The following is a 22,372-nucleotide window of genomic DNA, read 5'->3' as shown; positions in this document are numbered from 1 at the left end:
TAACATTCGAGGACATCTCTAATTCAGATTTCAATCCAAGCAGAGGATTTACATGTACTGAGACTAGAAGGTCCACATGTTTAACGTTAGATTATACGAAGAGATACAAGTTAGAAGTCTGAGATTCATTCAGTTAAAAGGCTGTAAGAGGTTTGATTATGCAAACTGGCTGAGTAGGTTTACCCACCCTGGAAAGGCTGAGATGGGTTTCCACATGTCAATGGACATTGTGTAGGTTTTGGTTTTCCAATTAAACTGTATTTCATTAAAACTGTTAGCATATATTATCTGTCTGAACCAATGGGTTTCATCTTTGTATCTTTTTATCTTTTTAGCATATCAAGCCCCTCCCCTCTCACTTGAAAACCACCTTTCATGTGATAGTAGATTTGATTAGTAGGATCTCCTTGAAATATAAATATGAGTATATATTCACATTTATGTCATGCTCAGGTATTCATAAAACTATAAGCTTCAAATAGAACCTTCAAATCCCAAATCCAAATGATTTTACCTAAGTCCTAATTCAAAGTTGTCCCCCCCTTTCGCTTTCTTCCTCTCCCTCCCCCTCCCCCTTCCCCTTCCCCTCCCCCCTCCCTCCCCCTCTCCTCCTCCCTGTCCTCTCTCCTCCTCCCCCTCCTCTCTCCTCCTCCCCCCTCCTCCTCCCTCTCTCCCTCTCTCCCTCCCTCCCTACCTCTTCCTTTCTACTCTCTGTGGTGCATGATGACTTACCCCCCACGCACCACAGAAACATTAGTAAATAAATAATACATGAGCAAAACCCGAGTTTACAATGCATGTGTTCTAATCACCCCACCCTCTCCCATCTATAACTCTGCATCTTCCAAAAGCATCCTTCCTCTTTCTGCCGCATGCAGACTCCGCCCCTCTGCTGAGGCCTGGGTACAGCCGTGCTCCTCCAGCTGTCTCCACTGTTTTTGCCAGTGCACACAGCACGCATGCACTGTCTCTTCTTCTCGTGCCGCAACGCATCCCATCTCCCATGTTAACATTCCTCTTTCCTTTCTATCAGCCTTTAGGATCCCTGATAATGTTGACCTTTGCATCCTTTCTACTGTCTTGGGGTCTTTCACATTGCAGTCCAAAATGTTTACACCAAAGACAGATGACAATGTGAATTAGCAAATACATGTTTATTGGAAAAGACTCATTTGCAGGGTAAATTGCTCACTATACACAACATATTAATGCCTTCTGCAAATGTTCAATGTATCATTAATAGCCTGCTATACAAACATTTAAAAGATCTATAAGTGTGCGAAATGGCTTTCCTGAAGGAGGAAAACATGATTTTGTCTGCATCACACATGCACATATATAACTTTTCTTCAAGTTTATAATTCCTCAAACAGACATCATTCTACTAGTTTTGATTTTAATTGATAATGCTCAAATTTAAACACACAATGTCTTAATCAGGATTCACGTTGCTATGATTAAACACCACGACCAACGCAACTTGGGAAAGAAAGGGTTTATTTGGCTCATTCGTCCCAATCACAATTCATCATTGGATGGAATCAGGACAAGCACTCAAACAATTCAGGAACCTACAGGCAGGAGCTGGTGCAGACAGAGCTCATGGAGGCACTACCTCCTGGATTATTCATCATGGCCTATTTAGCTGCTTTCTTGTAGAACCAGGACCATCAACCCAAGGGTGGCCCCACTCCCAATAAGCTGGACCTTTCCCTATCAATCACAAATTAAGAAAATGCCATACAGGCTTGCCTGAAGCCCCTTCATATGGAACCATTTTCTCAGCCTAGGGACCCTGACCTCAGATGATTTGAGCATGTATCAAGTTGACATAAAACTAGCCAGCACATGCAAGGTAGATTCAAAGTTAAGAAACCTGATAAAGACTAGAGTATAATATATTGCAAAAAGAAGAATTTTGATTACCTATTAAGAAATACTCTTATGGGGCTGGAGAGATGGCTCAGCGGTTAAGAGCACTGACTGTTCTTCCAGAGGTCCTGAGTTCAATTCCCAGCAACCACATGGTGGCTCACAACCATCTGTAATGGGATCTGATGCCCTCTTCTGGTGTGTCTGAAGACAGCTATAGTCTGAAGATGAGCTACAGTGTACTCAAATACATAAAATAAATAAATCTTTAAAAAAATAGACCTGTGCTATCATCATGGGTCATACAAGCTTCTTTGTGCAATGTCACATGATGATGGGAAGTCTCAGTTCCTCAGACTCTAAATACTACTGTGGGAGCAAATAGTATGGGCAATTTGAAACAGAAAGATATTTTTTGATTTACTTTTATCTCTCTCTCTCTCTCTCTCTCTCTCTCTCTCTCTCTCTCTCTCTCTGTGTGTGTGTGTGTGTGTGTGTGTGTGTGTGTGTGTGTGTGTGTGATCAGACTCACTAAAGCCAGAGTTACAGGCATTTACGATCCACTTGACATGGGTTCTGGGAAGCTCTGAAAGAGCGGCCAGTGTTAACTGCTAAGCCACACATCTCTCCAGCCCTTGCTACTTCTAAAACAGAGGTGGTAACTGGTCATTTCCTCCTCAGATTGGTTTTCTTCTAACCCTTCCCAATTAAATTTTTTAAAATCTTCTCGCTAACAGTGATGGCCTTCGATTATATTTCCTTCAAAAAAGAAATATAACATAATTACTGACAAGATCCAAGGGAAGAGATAGAGAGGAAAAAAAAAACCCATGAATCAGGTGAATTGTATTGTCACAAAAAGTAGGCACATTAAAGGAATTTAAAACCCATGCATTCAGACACACAGCCTCAGATGAGGGATGAGCGAGCCATGGTGACAGTTTCGGCCATCTTCCCCTCATAACGCGTTTAGAGAACAAGTCTTGTGCTGCATATTTGAACAAAACACAAAGGTTTTTTTATTTCATGTTTGACCAGATTTTAAAAAAAAAAATAACGGTAAGATCTCATTACTTCTTTCATCCGTATGACTCCTGTTCTTGAGGAGTGTAAATGATACCAAATATTTTCATGTAACAAAACGATTGTTGGGTGCGTTTTATTCCATTTCATTGTTTGCTCCAGGGTAATTTCTGGAAAAACTTCTGGAGAGTCATCATCCGCAATTAGATGACCAATGATTATGAAACTTATTTTATAAAGACCACATCCAGAGGTAAAGCCTTTTCTCAGGAAAACAATAAGATGGGGGCCAAGAATCAATTTGTCAGATGCCAGGCAGCTGGTCCGTTTCCCCCCAAGTCCCTAGTCTTTATTTTAAGTCACATCATCTGATTGATGAGAAGTCACTTACAGCTAAATTGGCAGTTGCAGGGACAATCATTAAAGGGACGCATTCAATAAGGAAAAAATCCAATTACCTTCTGCATTAGAGAAATCAAATTTATTTCTGGTGTTGGTCAAGGGCAGTCTTTATGAGGAGAGATGCAGGGGGCGGAGAGTGAAGGGATGTGGATGGCAGTGCGTGGGGTAAACACAGTGCATGACTCTGTGTGCTGTAAGTGCATAAGTGACCGTCTGTGCTTCTCTTACAGTAGCACAGTAGCATGTGAAATGGCAGGGCTGTTTTTCTAAGCTAGGAGAATCATGTTTAACTCTCTGGGTCTCACAGCCCTCCTCTTCAGTTTCCTGTCAACAAGGTTTCAACCTGGAAGGCAGAACCTCATCACTATGCACTTACAGAATTTTGTCAGAACAGTTTTTCTCAGGACAACCCAAGCTACTTTGGGACGTGGGCATTGTGTACAGGCTGGGTGGGAAAACACATTTTACAAGTCCACAAACGGTCATAGAGGCAGACTGTCTCTGTGTGGACAGAAGCGACCTCTTTTGACAAGATGCCATGGTAACAACACCACAGAAACACCAAGGGCGCCACGCGCACCTCACACTGCTGCGGAACTAAATGGGGATTGTAAGCCACCGGGTGTACTTGCTTACTAATCGTCATGGTAACTTCACACTTTCCACTTTTCACCCAGAGACAGAATGCTGTCAGTGAGATAGGGAAGCAGAACTGTGTCACACCTAATATACTGGTACACACACCAGTTGCCAGCCTTGGCTCTGATCTGACCTTCAGGCTGTGTTAGCTTCCAGGTCAAGGTAAAGCGGCCTCTCCCTCTGTGCGCACTTCCTCATTGGTCAGCTATGAGCATCCAGTGAGCGTTACGTCCGCGCCCACGTGGTCTGCACCCTCTGGACCGTTTCACGTATTATGTGTCCTACTTTCTCACTCCTTGAGCATGTAATATCTCTCTTTTATTTACCGTCAGTAAATTACATCATCCTCCCTTGACTATAAGGGTGGGAGGGTAAAAACTATTCTTCTGTCTCACACGTCATTTCCATATTGTTATGGTTTACAAAGTTTCTGTATCCTGCATTCCTTGAACATTAGCCCATGCGTCAATTAACTGAAATGAATTTCCCGGTCTCTGATCCGGAGTCTGGGTACAGCTTGCAATAGCCGAACTATTTAGAGAATCGAGTAGTTCTAAAAGGGGAGCTTTGAGAAGATGCAATCAAGAAACTTGCCCACGATCAGCCCGTCTATTTTCTTTCCTTCATTCCTTTGCTATTGTATTAGTGGTTTTGAGACAGGGTCTCATTAAGCAGCTCCTGGTCTGGCCTGGAATGTACCATGTAGCCCGGATGGGTTTCAAATGCGTGATCCTTCTGGTTCCTTCCAGCTGTTTACTGTCATGGGGCTGAGTGACAAAATGGGGCCACCACGTATTGTCTTCAGGGACAGAAGGCACCCACTGCCCCACTTGCATTATTGTTGAATGACACCAGAGGTGGGAGGGACAAAGAAAAGGAGAAACTGATATTACTGTTCTCATCTCTCCTGGTAAACCACTGACTGGTGTTGCTTGGCCGATCATATGTTTTCTCTTGTATTTTGAGTATAATGTCTGTATTCTTTTTTTCTCCAGGATGTATTAACAGTTGCCGTGCTCTGTTAGGTCTTTGGGGATCGTACCTGTAACTTCCACTTTTCTTCTCTGTTCTTTACTCCGATCCCTTAGGAGAACAGCTACAGGCAACGCTGCCTTGCTCTGTCTTCTGTGTCTTGCTCTCACCAGTTTTCGGGATTTCTCCTTCAGCCGGAATCCACACTGGGCACTTGGCAGTGTATGGTTAAGAGCTACAGAAAGCCAGTTTGACTTTGGTGTCCCTATTTTTCTCTATTTCCAATTTTCTCTGTTTTTACCTGTCCCCCAACCCTGTGTGTGTATGGGTGTGGAGGATCCGGGTGTACCTGTGTTCATGTGGGGGTGGGGATGTAATGAGGGGAAGTCCCATTGGCACACATGTGGAGAGGAGTTATCCGACTCTGCTAGATGATTCTGTTTTGCACATTTCTACAGGTTTGGGAAACTGAGCTCAGGTCATCAAGCTTAGGTGGAAAGTGCTTTACCCACTGACATATCTTGCTAGCCCCAGTGTTCTCTCTTTAACACATCTTTTCTGAGCTTACCATCTCTTGTTTGTAGCCACCTCATGCAACTATTTAGATATGTTTTTATGTCTGTGTAGAATCTCTACATCGGGGGTTCTCAACCTTCCTAATGCTGTGACCATGTAACGCAGTTCCTCATGTTGCGGTAACCCCCAAGCATAAAATTATTTTTGCTGCTACTTCATAAGTATGATTTTGCTACTGGTATGAATTATGATACAAATATCCATGTTTTATGACGGTCTCGGGCGATTTCCCTCAAAGATCAGGTGGTGGTTTGAATAGGAACGGCCTCCGTAGACTCTTGTGTTTGAACTCGTGGCCCCCAGGGAGGGACACTGTTAGGAGGTGTGGTCTTGTTGGAGGAAAGGTGTCACTATGAGGGGAGGTGTTGAGGACTCCTATGCTCAAGCTACGCTTAATGTGGCATGCAGTCTCTCCTTGCCGCTTGTGAATCAGGATAAGGCTCTCAGCTCCTTCTCCTGCACCGTGCCTGCCTGGATACTGCCATGCTTCCTGCCATGATGATAACGGACAGAACCTCTGAACCTGTTAGCCAGCCCCGATTAAATGTTGTCCTTTTTAAGAGTTGCCATGGTCATGGTGTCTCTTACAGCCATAAAACCTTGACTAAGACAGGTTGTTTAACCCCCAAGGAGGCCATGACTTGCAGGTTGAGAACAATTGCTTTTGACAGATATCTATCTGTATATCTGGGGGGCGGTGCTAGTTTGACACAAACTAGGGTCACCTTGGAAAAGAGAAAATCTGGGATATTTCTAAGAGACTGCACTGGGGATGTACTGATGTGGTTCTAAAATTCTAACTTCTAATTCCGATGGTATTATTCAAATCTGGTATTAACCAAACCGTTCACATGATGGAGGGAGGAAACGATTGTTACTTCAGTTGGCCATACTTTGAATGTAAAGGAAAGCCTATAGAATTCAAGGGTTTTAAATCAACAGTGTTGACCCCAAAAATGTACTCCGCCTGAATACAAGGCCTGTTGCCACAGTGGGCACTGGCAGGGATGGTGTCAACAGAATTAGAAATGTCTGAGCAGTGGCAATAGCAAGCTCATAAACACTGGCCATGCAAAAGCCTCCTTTTTCCTCACAGCCTTGCCCTTTTACTGCCTAAAAATTCTGAAGACATGGTGATGTACAGTGACGATTCCAGAATCTTTACCAACTGCAAAACCAAAACATAAATGTGATTTACAATGAAAGGGATGTTAATGCTAAATTGCACAGCTACTTATAGTATGCAAAACTGCAAAATGCCTGTAGTGAATGAGGGAGGCGAACTACCCAAGGACACATGCATTAATTGTATATTTAAAGGTGACTGCAGTACACTTCCATATGCCTTATTTCTGGGGTTGTTATGTAACAGCTCCGGGAAGGAGAGTAGTGCAGGTTATGGTAAAATGTGGTCTCTGTCACTGCAAGCCTTCGGTCTGTGCATCCCTCTGTCCATGGCTCTGTCTCATTAGTGCCTCCACATCTCTTACAGCATAGCATAGTTTTCTTCTGTACCCCAGTTAGGTCACGCTACATGGAAAAGGTCCAACCTGGATTTCTTAGATTCTAGAGAAGGTCCACACTCTGCAGAACCATGGGAGTTTTTTGTTTCTGTTTGTCTTCCTTTGGGCTACCCTCCCTGACTTCCGCTCACACAGAGACATACATATGTGATCAGCCTTAGTCAGCAGCTGAGACGTCACCAGCGGAGACAAAGACCCAAGATCTAAGCAGAGAGGACCGTGGGTATTCACCGAGAACACATCATCTGAGTACACAACCGGGCAAATGGAAGCCATGGATGGGAGTCTCCCCCATTACCCACCGATGCCGTGAATGAATTACTACAAGAAGAGTCTGCAAAGAATCACTGGCAAACATCTACCGGTGAACACCAAACCCGAAATGCATTCTCCGGCTTTTCAGAAACGCAGCCAGGATCTCACCAGGCATGAATATTAATACGCCTGCTTATTATCTGCAGTGATAACCCACACTGCCTCTGTGATGTATTGTACTTTATTGCTGGATCCCCTACTGATTTACAGCGAGTCCAGGACCGTTTTATTATTAAGTAAAGAAATTGGGCGCGCCTCAGAATATTGAATCATTTGGAGAAAGACACCTGAATCTCGGGAGAATAGAAATAAACAAGGTGGAAAAGTCCCTCCCTACTGAAGTTCTGCAGAGCTTCACAAAATAAATATGATCTGGCCCCCAGAACAATTTGCTTCCTACCACAGTCCGTTATAATTTGTAATAAACAGGACGAAGGGCGAAGACGACTAACTGAACGAGAAGCCGCAGACGGAAACATTGACTCCATCCTTTGGCTGCCATTCGTTCCTCGTGGATGTGAATCGCTACAGGTGAAACAACAATAGCCCGACATTGCATTTATATTTTTTTTCACCGTCGGTTGAAAGAAATAGCGGGTTTCGGCATGCGCACCCACTCCGTTTTGTTAACATAGATAACTGATTACGAGAACGCACAATTGGAATATTCCACAGCGTTGTATAGAGAGCTGGAGAAACTGCAGGAAGAAAAAGTAATGAATATTTCAGACGTGCCACTGTAATGAACAACAGCCAGGAAGAAACCCTAGGCCACAGAAGAGCAAACTATCTCAGAGCGATAATTCATCTCGTGTTAAAGGCCTGAACACTCAACCGTTCTCTAAAAATGATTCCCAAAGCAGCTGATCTAAGTGCAGGGCCCAAGGATTCGGTAGGGTCTGGGGCCCAGAACCCTGCCACTCTCACTAATCATCCTATATCAGGCCCGGAGAGTTGCACATTATGAATAGAGGTGACAATGAAGTATGGTGGCTAAAAGTTAGAATGAGCCCTAATCCGTGAGGCTCTGGCTGATATGCAATGGTGCTGTGGGGATCCAGGGCTCCCTGGCTGATGCTGCTGGGGGCAGTGTCTGAGTCACCACACCAGGAGCCTGGAAAGCAGGAAATGACCACCGAAAAGCAGCTATAAATGCAAACCCAATTCATACGCATCCGAGGTGTGTAAAATGAAGTCAATTCTTTTACTTTGCAATAAGAAGAGAAAGAAACTGGTTTTAGAGGAAATCTGCCCAGCAACTAGTGAAAGTGATTTATGTAGTTATGTCATTTTCTGTTATTTCGCTAATACATCAGGTGTAGGTGCAAAGCATTCACTAGGGCTATTTGAAATTATATGTGAGTACACATTACAGCCAAGAATTAAGATGGAGAGAAAGCGTGTTTTTGCTGCTTGCCACAAAAACAGGACAAAACAAAAGCAAAGCCCCTTGTGTCCTTGTCCCCACAGTCTTCGCCCTGCCTGAGCCCAGAACATCACCATTCTGAACACTGAATGAATTCATCATCCTCCCCCTCTTCTGGGTTATTGTGGTTTCTCCCTAAGCGGCCATATGCAAAGTAAAATAAGGCACCCTGCTCACTGACAGATATTACATTCACATTTAAATATAAATAGCACAACTTCCCTGCTAGGACTTCCATTCCACAGCTTCTCTCGGATTCCCTCAGATTGAATCAAGAAGTCACATTGTTAATCTCCGCTTAATATCTGTTGATACATTAAACTCTAACTTTTATAAGGTTTATGGCTTCTTTTCCAAAAATGTTAACCTTATAAATGTTTTTTTTAATTTCACTTGCTTTTCAAAAAAATGAATTGTGGATGGTTTTAATCTTCTCTGCACTGCCCTTGATCTTATATTAATTTCAGGTTTTGATTTCCACTACTTTTTTTTTTGACTGTTTGTCCTGCTTGCTTCCTCATGGCCCTTCTTCCTGACTTATCTTTCTCCTTATTTCCTTTCCTCTCTGGCTTTTGCCATGGGTGCATGCTGGCGGTTCTTCTCTAAGTTTTAGATATTGAAGGCTTGTTTCATTAATTTTCAGCATTTGTTCGACATTTTACCATAACCACTACTAAATTTATTTTATAAGTTTTGAATCTGCAATACCTACCAATCGAAAAAACTGATATCTATAATCCTAAAAATACTCGTTTATCCCCAAAGTCTTTATTCCTGTGGATGAATCTATCTGCATGAGTGGTATGTTAAATAGAATTTTTGTGTTGTGTTTTCCAGCATTTTAACTACATAATTTCTGTTCTTAAACTAGGTATGATGGCATACACATGCAATCTCAGCCCTCAGGAGGTAGAGGGAGGAGTATCTTAAGTTCAGTGCTGATCCCAGACACATGGTGAGACCTGGCTGGGCTAGCATTCACAGCTTCTACAGGTGATGTTCAGGGGAACAAAGGTCAGCATTAGTTTTCTGTAGCTGTGATATCTAGGAGCTGCAGTAACATCCAGCATGGAAAGATTTGCCTGTGGGTGCAACAGTGGCATCAAGCCACCAACAAACGCTGAAAACAACCAACCACTCAGGTTAGATTTAAAGCCTGGAGGAAACACATGCCCTTAACTGAAAATGTAGAAAGGAAACCACGGCTGTTGTGGTCAAAGAGGCTGTGGTGGTCAAAGATTCTGGGGTGAACCTACTACTGTTATTTTGCTAAATGGGCAGAACATCAAACTGTCTTTGAAACTCTCTACCCTTAGATCTGTGCAGTTCTCCGTTCCCATCGAAGAGGTTTCTTTGCTCAGTGGGTGGTAGTTAATGAAGAAACTTAACGACTGATCAAAGAGTAGAGAAGAAGTGTTGAGTAAGTGTCTGCAGAGTGCTCAGCCACAGATGTAACATTTATATCAACAAACCTATCCCAAGGCAGGAAACATCCCAGAAGAGGAGATGGAAAAATCCTGAGAACCAGATTCAGGGAACAATAGTGGAACGAACCGGACTGAAGTCTATTCCATGGTAGAAAATGCATGCCTAATATTACAAGTGCAGCTAAGAACCCACCGGGAAGTTTACAGGCCCCAGAGGTACACCTGCTACTATTACACATGGTAGAAAGTTTCTAGTGTGCAGAAGGAAACGTGTTCACTAGTCTCATAGCCTGTGTCTTTTAACAGTTACACTGACTTTGCCTACAAAAATAATTCTATTTCTTTCTGTAGCTTATGTTGCTGAATTTTCTTTTTGCCTTAAATTTTTCCTCCTTTCAGATATTTTTCATTTGCATTTCTTCTTTAGCACTTTAGACACATATTGTCTCCTCAAGTCACTGGAAAGTTGATGGGAAATTTATATTGGCTACATTTTAATTAAAAATCTAATAAATAATACCATCGATTTATTTCATAAAACTAATAGGATATAATTATAGGCTTTAATCACTCAGCTTGTACTCAAAAATTTCCAGAATTTTGGTTCCAACTAGCTGTTAATGAAAACCAGTTGTGAGCTTCGGTGTGGGTGCTAGTAAAAAGCCTAACCACTGATCCCTCTCTTCACTTCTTGTATATACACTCATTGTTTAACATTTACAGGCCATATGTCTATTAATTTACCCATTTGTTTTAGATTTTCCATTTGGTTAAAATACAGGTCTTCAAAGTATGTTCCAATATTCTTCGGAGCCTTGTTGGCTGCCAAAGCTACAATAGCATCAAAAGACAATTACAGGCCAATGTCTCTGATAAACTTGGGCACAAAAAATCTCAATAAAACATAGGCATTCCCAACTCACAATAATCAAGTTGGCTTCATTCCAAAGATACCGAGACAGATGAATAAATGCAAATCTATAAATGTCAAATACCACATAAATAGACTCTATGGCAAAAACCAGGAATTGAAACTAGTAAATTTAGAAAAGGTCTTTGACTGACTCTATCCTCCTGCATGATAAAAATCTTGAACAGACCAGAAGAAACAAACCTGAGCAAAATAAAGGCTGTATACAGCAACCCTAGTGCTAACACTATACCAAACAGGAAAAAAAATAGAGCAGGTCCACAAAATCAGGAATGAAACAAAGATGTCTACTTTCTGCCACTCTTATTCAATATAAAACTGACCTCTTAGTTGGAACAATAAGTCCTGAAAAGAAACAAAATGAATAAAAAGAGTGGGACTATGGTTCAGTGGTAGAGTGCTTACCACTGAATACCAGGTCCTGGTTTACAATCCCTAGTATATACTCACGTATACATAGTGTGGTGTGCTGGCATACAATCCCCATACTTGGAAGCTAGAAGCAGGAGAGGCAGAAGTTACAAGTCATCCTTGGCTACATAGTGAATCTGAGACAAAGCCGGGTTCCACGATACTCTGTGTCACATACAACGAGTGTGGATGGAGACAGCTGTAAGCAGGAAGTGAAGAAGACACAAAATATCCAAAGAAATCATTATAAAAAAGAAAGAAGTGATAGACGACACTATCAAACTCCAAGTGATACTTTAGAGCCACAGTGGCTAAGGTAGCACAGTGCTGGCCCAAACACAGACACAGGGATCAATAGAATAAAGAACCCAATATAAACCCATGCAGCTACAGACACCTAATTTTTTTTTTTTTTTGGATCTTTTTTTCGGAGCCGGGAACCGAACCCAGGGCCTTGCGCTTCCTAGGCAAGCGCTCTACCACTGAGCTAAATCCCCAACCCCCAGACACCTAATTTTTGATGAAGGTGCCAAAAAGCATGAATGCCAGGCACTTCAAAATTACTGTATGAATAATGCTACAAACATAAAAGTAAAAACATTAAAAAAAACTGATAGAAAACATAAAAACCTGGTATAAAATACATAGAAAAATGAAATCGGGTCTTTGTCTCTCACCCTAAATACAATTCAAAATGATCCCTAATATAAGACCTGAAACTCTGAAACCATTATAGGAAAATGTGAAGAAAAGACTTCAAGCCATGAGCACAGACAAGAACTCTGAAAAGGGCTCCACCAACCCAGGAAATTAAACTAAGGATTGACAAATTGAACCCTGTGAAATTAAGAACCTTCTGCATAGAAAAGGAAATGATTCACTGGGTTAACTTAAAACCTACCGAATGGGAAAGTATCTTTGTATCTCTATATCAGACAAAGATTAGTAACTAGAAGATAGATATAGATATAGATTCTAGAAATATAATATATTCTATTATATACTACCTATATTCTGATATACAAAATATAACTAGAATGTATTTAAATATATGTATATATTCTTAAACCTCAAGAAACAAAATAAAAACAAACTAAATAACCCAGTACATGGATTATGAAATGAACAGGAAATTCTCAAGAGACACAGAACAACTGGCCTATAATCTTTGAGAAATGCTCAACTTCCTTGTTTAACAGGGAGGTACAAATTAAAAGAACATTTAGATGCCATCTCTCCAATCAGAATGTCTATCATTAAGAAATCAAATAACAAGTGTTGCACAAGTTGAGGGAAAAAGGAAACCCTTACACAGAGCTGGCAGGTATGCAAATTAGTTTAGCTACTACATAAATCAGTATGAATGCTCCTCAAAAAACCAAAACTAGGAATATATGGCCCACTCATCACTCTTGGGTATATATCTAAGTGATTTTAAATCAACACACTACTGATATACACGCATCTCTATCTTTATTGCAACTCTGGGTGTTTGTTTTAGTCAGGGTTTCTGTTCCTGCACAAAGCATCAGATGAAGAAGCAAGTTGGGAAGGAAAGGGTTTCTTCAGCTTACACTTCCACATCACTGTTTATCACCAAAGAAAGTCAGGACTGGAACTCAAGTAGGTCAGAAATTAGAAGCTGAGGCAGAGGCCATGGAGGGACGTTACTTACTGGCTTGCTTCCCCTGGCTTGCTCAGCTTACTTTCTTATAGAACCCAAGACCACCAGCCCAGGGATGGCCCCACCCACAATGTGACCACCCACCCTTCATCACTAATTGAGAAAGTGCCTTACAGCTGGGTCTCATGGAGGCATTTCCTCAAGGGAGCCTCCTTTCTCTGTGATAATTCTAGCTTGTGTCAAGTTGACACACAAAACCAGTCAGTACAATTGACCCTTGTCAACTTGACACACAAAGACATCACTATTAAGCTTCAACCCTTACTTTCTTACTCATTCCCAAGATCTAAACAACTTTAAAAGTTGCACAGTCTTTACAAATTCTAACATTAAATTTTCAATCCTTTCAAAATATCCAATCTTTTTAAAAATTCAGTCTTTTTACATTTTAAAGGCTCTTAACTATGGGCTCCCCTAAAATACTTTCTTCCCTCAAGAGAAAAAATATCAGGGCACATCACAATCAAAAGCAAAATCGAACTCTAACCATCCAAAGTCTGGAATCCACTCACGATCCAGCCCACCTTCTGGGCTCCTCCAAGGGCTTGGGTCACTTCTCCAGCTCTGCCCTTTGTAACACACACCTTGTCTTATAAGTTCCAGCTGCCTGTTCTCCACTGCTGCTTCTGGAGGTCACCACATGGTACTGGCATCTCCAAAACACTGCTGTCTTCCACAGCAACTATGTTTCTCACAGGCTCCCTTCATGGTGCCAAGCCTCAACTCCTTTACATGACCCCTTCAGTCCTGGGCCATCAATTGCAACTGAGGCTGCACCTTCACCAACGGCCTTCCATGGCCTCTCACAGTGCCCAGCCTCAGCTGCTCTTCCTGACCCCTTCATGCCTTCAAAACCAGTACCACCTGGGTGACTCTTACACACTACCAATTCCAGGTGCAGCATGAGGTACAATCTTGGAATACAGCCTCTGTGCTTTCAGAAAACACTTTCCAGAAGATTTCACCTCAATGATGTTGGGCTATTTTAATCACCATTAATTTCTTAGCTCCAGCCAACCAGCAACAATAGTCCCAGTAACGCAAAGATACGATTTCATAGTTCTGGTGTCTTGTTAATCACAGCTGATTCTTAAGCCCCAGCTAACCAAAACCACAGAATCTTCACAATCAAAATAGCAACAGACCTGATAAGAGTCTTTAATCTTCCCTCTGAAATTTCACAAGCCAGGCCTCCATATTCTGCACTGTTTTCAACATTATTTCCCAAGTTCCTGTGGAATATCCCATAGAGCTCTTAGCCTCCAAATGGCTCTTCTAGCTCAAAGTTCCAAAGTCCTTCCACAGTCCTCCCTGAAACATGGTCAGGTTGTCACAGGAACACCCCACTTCTGGTACCAATTTGTCTTAGTTGGGGTTTCTATTCCTGCACAAAGAATCATGACCAAGAAGCAAGTTGGGGAGGAAAGGGTTTATTCAGCTTACACTTCCACACTGCTGTTCATCACCAAAGGAAGTCAGGACTGGAACTCAAAAAAGGTCAGGAAGCAGGAGCTGATGCAGAGGCCATGGAGAGATGTTACTTACTGGCTTGCTTCCCCTGGCTTGCTCAGCTTGTTTTCTTATAGAACCCAAGACCACCAGCCCAGGGATGGCACCACCCACAATGGGCCCTACCACCCCAGATCACTAATTGAGAAAATGCCTTACAGCTGGATCTTATGGAGGCATTTCCTCAAGGGGCCTCCAATCTGTGATAACATCGGCTTGTGTCAAGTTGACACACAGAACCAGCCAGCATAATTTTAGTAAACAGATGATTGGATAAGAAAAATGGTATGACCACAAAATGATGGCACCAATAACCTTAAATGGACTCGAGTCCCACTCCTACTCTACAAGATGGAACTCATACCTGGTACTGCTTGAGTGACCAAGAACCAGAGAGTAGACAGCATAAGGACCTAGTGCGAAACCACATACTGCTGGTCTGGCAAAAACAAAAACAAAAACAAAAACAAAACAAAACAAAGCCCAAAAACAAAAAACAAAATAAAAACAAAAACAAAAAAACCCAGTCAAACACTAGGGATAAAATGACATCTAATGATATTCCACTATACCCATAAATCAATGCCTTGTTCAGCCATCATCAAAGAAGCTCTCTCCTGCAACAGATAGGAGCAAATACAGAGACACAGAGACCCACATCCAAATATTACACACACACACACACACACACACACACACACACACACACACACACACACACAGGGGAGGAGTGGAGGAGCAGGCAATCAGGCAGGCAGGCAGGCAGGCAGGCAGGCAGACAGACAGACAGACAGACAGACAGACAGACAGACAGACAAACTGACCGAGCAAGCAACTTTGGATCTGTTGGTTCTAGATAAGGTATCCCCATTAAATTCCTTCTCAGAGCTCAGGAACCCAGTGAAAGTAGAGGCAGAAAGAACGTAAGAGTGAGAGGGGATGGACACTGCCAAGGTAACCAGGCTGTCTAAATCAACTGAGCCAAACTCATGTGAACTCAGAGTCTGAGGCAGCATATACAGGGCCTGCTCCTGGTCCTCTGCATGTATGGTATGGCTTCCAGTTTAGTGTTCGTGTGGGAGTCCTTTGGCCTGGGAAGTAGTGTGTCTCTGATCCTCGTGCCTTCTCTAGGAGTCCTTCCCTTCTGCTCATGTGTCTCGTTCAACTTCAAAGTGATATCTTTGTTTTATCTTATTATATTTTATTTTGCTACATGTTAATATTATCTCTTAGAAGCCTGTTATTTTCTTCTGAGAGACATAAAGGGAGTGGATCTGGACGGTAGGGGAGGTGGGGAGGAACTGAAAGGAGTGGAAGGAAAAACCATAATCAGGATATGATATGTAAGAAAAGAATTTCAGTAAAAAGAAAAAAAAAACAAAAACTGAGTTGTTTACTTAAAAAAAAAAAACAGATGCAACTGTCAATCCTTGTAGGTGAAGTATGTCAGACTCCAGCAAAAACCTCATTTTTCTTGTCTTATGAATCCTAGACTTTATGTGGACACATGAAATCATTTATGTATGTAGGTCATGAAAGCAGAAGTGATATTGTCTGCGGAAACAAATGGGAATAACAGGGAGTGGTGGGGGGGAGGGAATGCCATTTGCGGTGAGCATGGTCAGATGCGTGCTGCGTGCTACACTTGAATGAAAATGTCCACATAAAACATCACTATGTAAAACGAATAGCTATGAGTAAGAGAATTTACGAAAACGTGACTGCAGACTTACGTCGAATTCAGAGGTTACTGTTCCTGCTTTTCCCTGGGTTATCTGACCCTGCCACATTCTCAGAATCAGTCCAGATTTTTTTTCCACACCCTTTTCTCAATTTGTTTTATATCATTATAGAGAGTGGGGTGTCTTAACAAAGAATTTCAGTTCTCATCATTAATCAGAAAGACATGATTAATGTCTAGAAGGAACCAGCAAGAATAAAGATATTCAATACAATCTTCATTTTCAAAGGCTCACAGCCAAATGACCTCTTAGAGTTTCTTCTGCTTTAAATAGGGGAATATTTGAGACGTCCCCCATTTCTATGCATATCAGATCCCTACTAATGTCTTTGATTAGGAGAAAGGCACACCTGGACACCAGACCTGTTACTGACCTCTAATTAACATGGGTTTTACCTGGGCTAGGTCTTATCATGTCCTCAGTTCATGGAAGACAGTCATGTGGTACAGGAGGATGTGACAGCTGGTGAAGGTCATAGCAGTCATAGTGGAGCTTAAAGGGGAACATGTCTAACTCCAGATCACAGCATTCACCAGATACACTGTCTTCCTATTCCTTAACATCAGCATATTTTGGGAAGTAATAATTTGTTTTCAAATTAAAGGTCTGCTTTCTCATTTCGAATTGCACCTATCCTCTCGCTAATATTTTATCCATATTAAACACACAGTAATTTTCAAAGCACTCTTTCATGAACACTCACAGCTCTTCAGGGTCACCCAGGTTTTTTATACCCTTCGTGCAAATGCAAGCATAGAGAAGTATCAAGATTTACCAGAGCAGAGTACAGTTTCTTTGCAGGCAAACTAGAGCATTTCATCATTTCTTGTATCTTTCCTAAATTTGCATTTCAAAGTGTCAATTCCCTAATCAATCAGTCAATCAATAGATCCAAGAAAGCTCTGAGCAGGTAAGAAACCCTAAAAGATGAAGAGAAAACATGGAATAAATTACTAAGTCTCAAGTGTAGGCCCCATGCCCCAGGTGCTGCCTAATGGATCTGTCCTAAGGACTCCAGTGACCGACCCTTTCCAATTTTCCATTTACATGAAATATCTTTAAGCACAGCGGGTGACTAACCTCTTTATTTTGCTCTCAGGGAGTTGGAAAGCAAAATTCTTTATTTTACTTTTCATTCAGGTATAGCATGCTGTCCCCCCTTTATTAATTAAATTTGTTCACTGACAATTTCAAACGTGTGCGCGCATATAATGTATTCAGCCCCCTCTCACCCCTGCCTTCTCTGATCTCCTTCCCAACTGAGGGCCCCTCTCTAAATGTCGCTTTTCCGTGCGCTCCTCTTTCCATACATTAGAGTATGTTAATAAACACCATGCTGATGATCGCCCGAACGTAAGGTGAGTACTTTAGTTTCCTGGGTATTCTATTGAATAGGAACAAATGTAACATTTGCTTCGTGTCTCTAGTTTATAAATCCCGTTCTCGCTATCTTTCCGTGCTTCCCCTTTGGCAGTATGAATGGATTTATTCTCAGCTGTTCGTTATAAATTAACTACGGGGCGCAGTACTTGTCAAATACTGGGGCTATATTGTTAAAATCAAAAACAAAAAACCTTACAGTGTTTATTTCTCTATAGAAATAGAACTTAAAAGATAAGCACAGTAAGCTCTATGGTATGCAATAAGGCAGTGGGGGATAAAGGGAAAACCTGAGCACAGCAAGACAAGGTGGATTGCATAGATGACATCACACAGACGGGGAACGCTGGGGCTTGTAGGGGTGGTCGGCACGGGGTTCACTGAGAAGATGATATTGAGAAAAAGAGACAGCAGGGAGGGGATGCTGTGCGTAAAATATGGAGGAGCAGAAACCAGGTACTTCTACTTGAGTCTCTCTCCGCTCTCTCCACATCACCTCTACAGATGAGTATCAAGAACTGACAGGTTTGGGCCTGGCCCCCTGGCTGCCCAGACAGGCACCCTGATGGTTGATTTGTTCTAGAACCCACAAGAATCTCATGATGTCTTCAGAGTCTATCTCTGTCCATTTCAGGGCCCTTGAAACAGTCAAGCCATTAAATTCATCAAAAAAATCAAGATGAATACCAGAAAACAATAAGAAGAAGAAAAAAACAAACAGAAAAAAAAAACAGAGTACTGATGTGTAGCAAGGTAAGCAGAAATGCAGAATCAAAACCATTTTCTGAATATTCGAGTGTGAGATGACCAAAGTCAATGACAGAAAAACAGAAGTCCAGGCCTAAAAGAGCAACCTGACTCAGAAATAAATGAGTTCTGGTGTTTTGATGTAAGCATCTCACAGCTAAACATGGTCGGTAAGGTCGGTGTTTATCTCCTTCTCCTGCTGAGGCGTCTACAGGCATTGACAATGTTTCTAACCTATCACACGCATACTCTAGAAGAGTCTGTACGCACATCTTGTCCCATATAACAGGTTAAGTTCCCTTAATCCATTCCTGAATCTACCTGAAAAGGATGTAATTTCATCAACCACAGCTTGAAATAGAAGCCAGCCATATCGATTCTTCCTTGAAGGTAGTGGCTAGACAGATCAATGGTAAGTGAATCACTGAGGCCTTCCTGAGTCAGGATTCTACGGGGGTCTCACGGCTCGATATTTGTGTTCTGTCCCTGCCCCCTACATGAAGTAGCCACCTAAGAAAACAAATACTGCTGGTCAATTGATCTCAAATGGGAGACCACAGTGCGGTGGCTGCTAAGTACCTGTGTTAGATTTGGTAGTACTTCAGAACTTGAGATGCAGAAAAAATGTGCGTACTCATTGTCTATCGGACAATAAATTCCTCAGGCTTAATGGTCTCATCCTATCCATATGACCACCCCCCCCCCACACACACACATTTTCTTTAGTATACAATATTAATCGAAAAACCATTACTGAGTGTCAAGCATTAAAAATATATGGCTCGTGCCTCCAAGGACTTCTGAATATTTGAAGAGTGATTAAATAAACAAATGAATATCAGACTAACAGCATTATAAACCATTTAATATTATGAAGGGTATAACTATACTCCCACGGTTAGAACTACTTCTTTCGGTGTGTTGATATATAATATAAAATACTCATTTAAAAATAGAAAAATAAGAATTTTGCCTTCATAAATATGAAGATTTAGAGCAACAGATGAAAATATTAAGGTTTTAATAATATTGAATTTTCCTAATTATATTTGTCCATCTGGATTAGATACAATTACAATTAAGCACACACACACACACACACACACACACACACACACTCATACACATAAGTTTTTAGATAGATTTAAGTCTCCTTAGAGTCCATCTGTTTAAAAAACTAAATATTAAGAGTCTTATTTCCTTTGAGAAATAAGATACATACATGCCTGGACTCCATTAGTTTACTGTAAGACTGTTATGTACAAAGCCCTGGTCTCTACCAGTGTTTCTTTACTCCCAAGAAGTAAGGTCTGCTTAAAGCCAGGCTAACGACTGACTAGTGATGGACCACTACCAGGTAGGTCCGTCATTCTCTGAGAGTTTAACATAGACACAGAGTGGAGATGCTTGAGCAGACTCATGACCCTTCCAGTGCCGCCATTATTCTTAAATATAAACTCATAACTTTTGTCCATTCTTATTTTCTTTTATGGTCAAGTCATAAAATTAAGACCACTGGACCAGCATTTCTATCGGGTACACTAGAGTTAATTTGAAAGGATATACAATCAACAATAATTTCGCCACTCAAACTTCCTTGAACCTGACCAGAGTGCTCGACAATATGAGACTGTTAGGCACACACTCCTTAGAAAAGCAGCCTAGTGTGTTAGGAAATCAATCTCATATTTACCTACACATCCCATAGGAAAGCTGGATGGGTGTGACACTGTGTATGGAGGTTCTTGGAAGGAAGCTGTCCATGTAGGCGGGTCTCTCCGGTCTGCATCTTCTGCTGTGCTTGTTATAGTTCAGAAAGAATTTGCAACATTGTAGAAACAGAGTTACCGCTTTCGCTAGACTAACTAACCTTCCTTGGTTTGCCAACCCTAGGTCTCCCGCAGAGATCATTCTGATTGTTTTCATGAAAGTGTAAACTTCAGTGGGAGGACAAGTCAATGAGGTGGCCGTCCACACTGTCACTGTTGGTAGCAGAAGAGGCGCCCAGGATCACAGCAAGAACAGGTGTCAAAATCCTAACCGCATTGCACTTATCCTGGCAGAGAATCTCGCCAAATTGTCTGCCAATCAAACTGCATGCTACTTGCTAGCATCCCCAGGCATTCATACTTGGTGTGTCCTCTCCATTATGTCAGATTATTGTGGCACAGTCTGGTGACCTGTTTAGAAAGCATTACCTTTCATTAGACTAGGCTGGTTGGGAGACAGCACGTAAGAAAGCCATCAATAACCCTGTGAAAATGTAGGAATAGCCACATATGTGTATATGTAAATGCTCCGACTGTGTGTGTCTATGTGTGTGTGTGTGTGTGTGTGTGTGTGTGAGAGAGAGAGAGAGAGAGAGAGAGAGAGAGAGAGAGAGATATTAGGTGAGTGTGAACAGGAAATTACACATAGACTTTTTTTATGTCTATGTTTATTTTTTTTTCCTGTGTCATTCCAAAAAGAATTAGGGGGAAAAAAAAGACACCAAACAAATCTGGAAGGAAGTCTCTCCCTCTTCTACCAAGCCCTACTTCTAAATGTCCCCTTCCCCCACTTGTGTCCTATTTATTATTGGTGTGTTTCATTGTTTGCTTGTCTGTCTCTCTGTTTCAAGTCAAGGTTTCACTGTGTTAGCCCCAGTAGGCTGGGAACTCAATATGCAGACCATGAAGACAGAAATCTGCCCACTGCGTGCTGCTCCTATTTTTCCCAAATGGCCTACTGAGTCTTTAGTGACAGGAGCCCGGAATACTACCATCTCATGGCATGGAGGCGCATCACAACATGAACGCTGAGGCATTTCTAGCATATAAACTAAGGACAATTTGCCCAACTAGTAAAATATAACTTAAATTGTATTTATACAACATAAATTCACAGCAAACGCTTTTAATTAAGCATCAGTGTCCTTTGACCAGGGCCTTTGCTCTGCTGTTCTGTTGTTGGTAATTTGCCTTTTCTCCTTTGCCTCTGTGAGCTTTCCCTGGGAGCTCTGACTAACAAGGGGCAAAGCGTAAAATATATTTTATTTCAAAAGATGAAAATTGGGAATGTTTCATCACTGCATTCTTCTGTAAGTAGCAGACATAATTATCCAATCATTGTCATCAGATATTTTTGTCCAGCACACTGAACTCCACACAGGAGTAATTGTTGTCCAGTTACCATTTCAGCAGTTAGACGTTGAGAGCCTCCTACTGCCAGGTACTTTAGAAGAGTCACTTAAATGCAAAGTCGGGCAAGACATGCACCGTCAGTGAAAGTCATTCATGGTACAGAAAAAACATGCCAGTGAGTCTGATTACAACAGCTCCCGGGGCAGGGGAACAGAGCTCACTATGAGCAAGGGTATTTGTGGGACAAGTGTCACTAGACTGAAAAACTGGGAAGGTCGAGGAGATTAAAGAACCCCAGCAGTTCTCATAACTGAGAACAGTAGGCATTTGAATCTGCTTCTGACCAGATTCCTACCCTGGAACATGTGACCATGACATCCCACTAAGAAGGCCATGGCAACTGGTCACTTAACATAGAGCCCGGAGTTCTCAATGCTAATGGGGTATCTAGATGAGCCCTGGGTGTAATTTTAATTTTTTTAAACCTTATATTTATTGATGGCTTTTAGACATTTTAACCTCTCTTTTTGCCTACCATACAACAGAGGTAGTGGGAAAGAAAACATATGGGTGGGGAGTGGACCTGTTTACAAAGGTTCTTTGGAGCAACTGCTGTCTGTGCTGTTTGGAAATCAGAAGTTTAGTTCCCAAGTTAGGAGCAGCAGCTCAAT

At 41.8% G+C, this 22,372-nt stretch overlaps 1 protein-coding gene across 1 annotated transcript in view; it reads right to left on the bottom strand.

The window, feature by feature from the left end:
* Window positions 1–22,372, bottom strand: part of Tmem117 (transmembrane protein 117) — a 468,392-nt gene that overhangs the window by 163,493 nt on the left and 282,527 nt on the right.

The sequence above is a fragment of the Rattus norvegicus genome, chromosome 7 (assembly GCF_021556685.1).
Source record: "Rattus norvegicus strain SHRSP/BbbUtx chromosome 7, alternate assembly SHRSP_T2T, whole genome shotgun sequence".
Taxonomy (NCBI): Eukaryota; Metazoa; Chordata; class Mammalia; order Rodentia; family Muridae; genus Rattus; species Rattus norvegicus.
Note: the sequence above shows the minus strand (reverse complement) of the source record. Positions and strands in the feature narration are given on the sequence as shown.